This window comes from Artibeus jamaicensis, unplaced genomic scaffold (genome assembly GCF_021234435.1).
Source record: "Artibeus jamaicensis isolate MK-2021 breed Jamaican fruit bat unplaced genomic scaffold, CSHL_Jam_final scaffold_1964, whole genome shotgun sequence".
Taxonomy (NCBI): domain Eukaryota; kingdom Metazoa; phylum Chordata; class Mammalia; order Chiroptera; family Phyllostomidae; genus Artibeus; species Artibeus jamaicensis.
The window spans coordinates 48,751,728-48,757,727 of NW_026522030.1; positions in this window are offsets into that span (position 1 = coordinate 48,751,728).

The window sequence follows — 6,000 nt, forward strand, 5'->3', positions numbered from 1 at the left end:
AGCAAGAAAGAAGTTCAGGGGTAAGATAGACAATGTGATACACTGAAGATGAACTTAGCATATGTAGGTTACATTATAAAACCTAAATATTGGGAATAAGGTGCCTAATTTGACAGCTTTAATACAGCTGCAAGACTTCTGGAAAGGAAATATGGTGTAACCAAAATGCCTTTAAGCAGCCATGCATAAAATCAAAACCCAGACTAAACAATTGCATGACTTATGTCCATCATACCTACACAGAATTCAGTGATAAGAGGAAGCACCAAATAGCAGGCCACTGAAAAAAGATGGCATTTTGGAGAGAGAACGCCTCCTTGAAACTGGGTTTCTTGCATCCTCTGGTGTCCTACAGTATGCTACAGTGTAATTACTTCCGAGTAACCTTTCAAAAACAAGTCTAACTTTCTGAGATTATACTTATACTCTATTTTTAATCTCAAAGCACTAACACATTAAATCATAATTGATAAACACTTTTTGTAAAATTTGGAATAATTAAAGTGAGAACACAGTAGGATTTTTAAAAATAGCTATCAGCTATTATTTAATGAGGAATTAATTATGTTCCAGATTACACTTCATCATGAGGTGAAAATTAAAATAAAATGAAGTCCCTAAAACCAATTTTACATCAATTATTTTGGAGTGCTATTGAAAGAGGAAATATTAAGACAGAACTTGAAATTAATATAGAAACCCAACTAAAAGTCCAATATTCTGGCATTCATTGGTTTAACAAATATTCTTTATGAATCTACTTTTATTTATTTTCTTTTTTAAATTTAATTATTGTTCAAGTACAGTTTTCTGTCTTTTACTCCCATCCCAGCCCATCCCCCCAGTGCTCCCCACCTCCCTCCCATTTCCACCCCCCTTAGTTGTTGTCCGTGTGTCCTTTATACTTGTTCCTGTAAATCCTTCCCCTTTTCCCCTGAAATTCCCTCCCTTCTCTCCTCTGGTCGCTGTCCCCTGTCCTCTATTTCAGTGTATTTGTTTTTATTTTGATTGTTTGTTTGTTTTATTGTTTAGCTTCCTGTTAAAGGTGAGATCATATGGTATTTGTCTTTCAACACCTGACTTATTTCACTCAGCATGAATCTACTTTTAACTTAAAAAGTGGTCATTTATTTTTTTTAATTTAATCTTTATCGTGTTATTTTTGCCATTACAATTTAGTCCCCTTATATCCTGGCCCAGCAATCACCACAGTGTTGTCCATGTCCATGACATGCTCAGTGTCCCTTTTTTGCTCAGTCTTTCTACCTCTTAACTGCCCTCCACTGTAAGCTGTCATCTACTCTCCATCTGTAAGTCTGTCCCCATTTTCTTCGTTAGTTCAGTTTGTTCATTAGATTCCACCTATGAGCGAAAACATATGGCATCTATTTTTCTCTGACTGACTTATTTCACTTAGCATAATTTTCTTCAGGTCTATCCATACCGTTGCAAAGAGTAAAATTTTCTTCTTTTTATGGCAAAGTAGTATTCCCTTGTATAAATGTCTAATATTTATTTTATTCACCCATCTACATATGGACACTTGAGTTGCTTCCATATCTTGGTGACCATAAATAGCACTGCAATGAACACAGGGGTACTTAGGTTCTTTTATATTAGTGTTTGGAGTTCCTTCAGATATATTCTCAGAACTGGGATCATTGGGACAAAAGGCAGATCCATTTTTAATTTTTGGAGGTATCTGCATACTGCTTTCCACATGGCTACACCCAACTGCATTCCCACCTACAGTGGGAAAAGGTCCCCCTTTCTCCACGTCTTTGCCAGCACTTGTTGTTTGTTGATTTATTGATGATGGTCATTCTGAGAGGTGTGAGGTAACATGTCTCAGTGAGGTTTTAATTTGCATTTCTCAGATGATTAGTAACATTGAGCAGCTTTTCTTATGTCTATTGGCAATCTCATGTCCATTTTGGAGAAGTATCTTTTCAGGTCCTTCCCCCCTTTTTTAATTGAGATGTTTGTTTTACGGTGTTGAGTTTTGTAAGTACACTATAAATGTTGGATCTTAACACTTTATCAGATGTATTGGTGAATATTTCTCCCATTCTCTGGACTTTTATCTTATTGATAATTTCCTTTGCTGTGCAAAAACTTTTTAGTTTGATGTAGTCCCATTTGTTCATTTTGCCTATTTTGTTCCCTGCCTGGGGAGACAGATCTGATAAAATATTGCTGCAAGAAATGCCCAAGAGGTTGCTGCCTATGTTTTCTTCTACAGTTTTTATGGTTTCAGGTCTAACATTTAAGTCTTTAATCCACTTTGAATTTATTCTTGGCTGTGGTATTAGAAGGTGGTCTAGTTTCATTTTTCTACACATATCAATCTAATTTCCCCAACACCATTTATTGAATAAACTATGTTTAGCCCATTGTATATGCTAGCTTCCTCTGTCGAATATTAATATTGTGTGGGTTTATAATATTAACATTATGTGGGCTTATTTATGGTCTGTCTATTCTGTTCCATTGATCTATGTGTCTGTTTTTATTCCAGTACTATGCTATTTTGACTATTGTGACCTTAGTTTACAGTTTCGTATTAGGTAGCATTATTCCTCCAACTTTGTTTTTCTTTGTCAGGGTTGCTGTTGCTATGTGGGGCCTTTTTGGTCCCATATTAATTTTTGAAATATTCATTCTATCTCTGTGAAATACATCATTGGAATCTTGATAGGAATTGTGTTAAATCCATAGATTGCTTTTGGTAGTATGAAGATTTTCATTATGTTAATTCTTCCTCTGCATAAACACCGTATGTGTTTCCACTTATTTGGATCTTCTGTTTATTTCTTCAGTGTCTAATAATTTTATGAGTACAGATCTTTTACTACCTTGGTTAGGCTTATTCCCAGGTATTTTATTCTTTTTGTAGCAATTGTAAAAAGGATTGTTTTCTTAATTTTGCTTTCTGTTACTTCATTATATGCATATAGTAATGTAGTTTATTTCAGGATATTAATTTTGTATCCTCCTACATTGCTGAGATCATTGATCATTTCTAATAGCTTCTTGGTGGAATCTTTGGGGTTCTCTATGTACAATGTTAGGTCATCTGCAAACACTGGTAGTCCTACTTCTTCCTTTCTGATTGGATGACTTTTATTTCCTATACTTACCTGATTGTTGTGGCTCAGATATGCTAAGTTGAATAAGAGAGGTGAAAGACAGCCCTGTCTTATTCCCTATAGTGAGGGAAACCCTTGTAGTTTTTGCTCATTGAATACAGTGAGTTTGACATATATGGCCTTTATTATTTTTAGGTATGTTCCTTCTATTCCCACTTTGCTGAGCAGTTTTGTCATAAATGGTTGCTGGATTTTATGAAATGCTTTTCTGCATCTATCGATATATGATCATGTGTCTTTTATCTTAATTTTGTTTAAGTGATGAATCACTCTTATTAATTTGTGAATGTTATACCAACCTTGCATTCCTGGAAAAAGTCCTGCTTGATCATGGTGTATGATCTTTTTGATGCATTGCTTATTCAGTTTACTAATATTTTGTTGAGGATTTTATTATCTATGTTCATCAGGAATATTGGCTTATAATTTTCTTCCTTTGTAGTGTCTTTATCTGATTTTGTAATTAGGACAATTCTGGCCTCTTAAAATGAGTTTGGGAACCTTCCCTTATCTTGAATTTTATGAATTAGTTTGAGTAGAGGTGTTAATTCTTCTCAGAATGATTGGTCAAGGCTTTTGTTTGTGGAGATTTTTTTTATTGCTGTTTCAATTTCACTAGCTGTAATCTGTCTATTCAGATTTTCTGATTCTTTGTGATTCAGTTTTGGAAGATTGATGTTTCTAAGAATTAATTTTATCCAAGTTGTCCAGTTTTTTCGCATATAGTTATTCATACTATTTTCTTACAATCCTTTGTATTTCTTTGGTGTCAGTTGTTATTTCTCTTTTTTCATTTCTGATCTTATTCATGTGGATCATTTATCTTTTTTTCTTAATGAGTCTGGTTAAAGATTTGGCAATCTTCTTTGTCTTTTCAAAGAACCAGCTCTTGGATTCATTAATATTTTTAAATTATTTTTGAGACTCTATTTTGTGTGTTTCTGCTCTGATCTTTATTATTTCCTACCTTCTATTCATTTTGAACTTGATTTGTTATTTTTTTTCAAGGTCCTTTATGCGTGAAGTTAGGTCACTTATTTGAGGTTTTTATTTTTTTTGTTTTGTTTTCTTTTGTTTTGCTTTTGAGATAGGCCTATAATGCTATAAATTTCCTTCTCAGGGTTGCTATCTCAGTGTCTCACAGGTTTTGGATCACTTCTTTTATTTTCATTTGATTTAACGTATCTTGTGATGATCTCATTGTTGACCCATTCATTGTTTAATAACATGTTATTTAGCTTCCATAACTTTGCGAGTTTTTGAGTGTTCTTCTTGTGGTTGACTTCTAGTTTCATAGCATTGTGGTCAGATGCTTGATGTGATTGATTTCAGTCTTCTTAAATTTATTGAGACTTGTTTCATGTCCTAATGTGTGTTCTATCTTAGAAAACATTTCATGTACACTTAAAATGTATATATATTCTGCTGCTTTGGGACAAAAATGCAAAAAAAAATTATCAACTAAATCCATTTGATCTCCTGTGTCATTTAAGGCCACTGATTCCTTGTTGATGTTCTGTCTAGAAGATCTATCCATTTAACTCAGATGTAAAATCCTTGACTATGACACTATTTCTGTCAATCTCTCCCTTTATGTCCATCAAGATTTGCTTCACATATTTAGGTCTCTCTATATTGAGTGAGTGTTTACTAGGGTTATATCTTTTTGTTGATTGTTCCTTTTATCATTATGTAGTGTCCTTTGTCTCTTAACTATAGCCTTGGTTTTAAAGTTTATTTTGTCAGATATAAGTATTGCTACCCCATTTTTTTTCACTTTCTATGAAATATTTTTCTACCCCTTTACTTTTAGTCTATGTTTGTCTTTTGATCTGAAATGGGTCTCTTAGAGGGAGCATATAAATGGGTGCTGTTTTCTTATCCATACAGCTACCCTATGTCAGTTTGTTGGAACATTTAAGCCACTTACATTTAAGGTGATTATTGATAGATATGTATTTAGTATGATTTTATTCTTAGAGTCTTTTCTTCTGCTGTTATCATCTTCTTCTCCTCCTTCTCTTCCTCATTCTTCTTCTTCAGGCAGCCCTTTAATATTTTTTGCAGTAATGGTTTGTGTTAACAAACTCCTTAAGCTTTTTGTTGTCCGGGAAGCTTCTTATTTCTCCTTCAATTTAAAATAATAATCTTGCTGTGCAAAATAGCCTTGGTTGTAGGTCCTTGCTTTTTCTCACCTTGAATACTTTATTTCAATCACTTCTGTCCTGAAATTTTTCTATTGAGAAGTCAAGTTCTAATCTGAAGACTAGAATCAAATCTTGTCTAATTGGTGCTCTTTCATGTGTAACTACCTGCTTGTCTCCTGTGGCTTTTAGGATTCTCTCCCTGTCTTATGCCTTGACATTTTAATTATAATTTGTCTTCATATAGGCCTTTTTGGGTACAACTTGCTTGGGACTCTGAGTTTTCTGGTCTTCTGTGTCTTTTTCCTTCACCAGATTAGGGAAGATTTTGGTCATTATTTCTTCAAATACATTCTCAATTCTTTGCTTGCTTGCTTCACTTTCTGGTGTCTCCATGAGGTGGATGTTGTTATGATTCATATTGACCAAAATGTTTCTTAAGATTTCCTCATTTTTTATTTTTTTTTTGCTGCTCTGCTTGAGTGTTTTTTTCCATCTTATCTTCCAAATCATTGATTCATTCCTCTGCTTAACCTAACCTAGTGTTTATTCCAGTCCCACTTCCAGTGTATTATTAATTTCAGATACTTCATTCTTTTTTTTTTGACTGGTCCTTTTTTATGATTTCTATACCTTTTTTTCATGCTGTTGAGTATCCTTATAATCACCACTCTAATCTCTCTACCTGATAAATTGCTTGCCTCCAT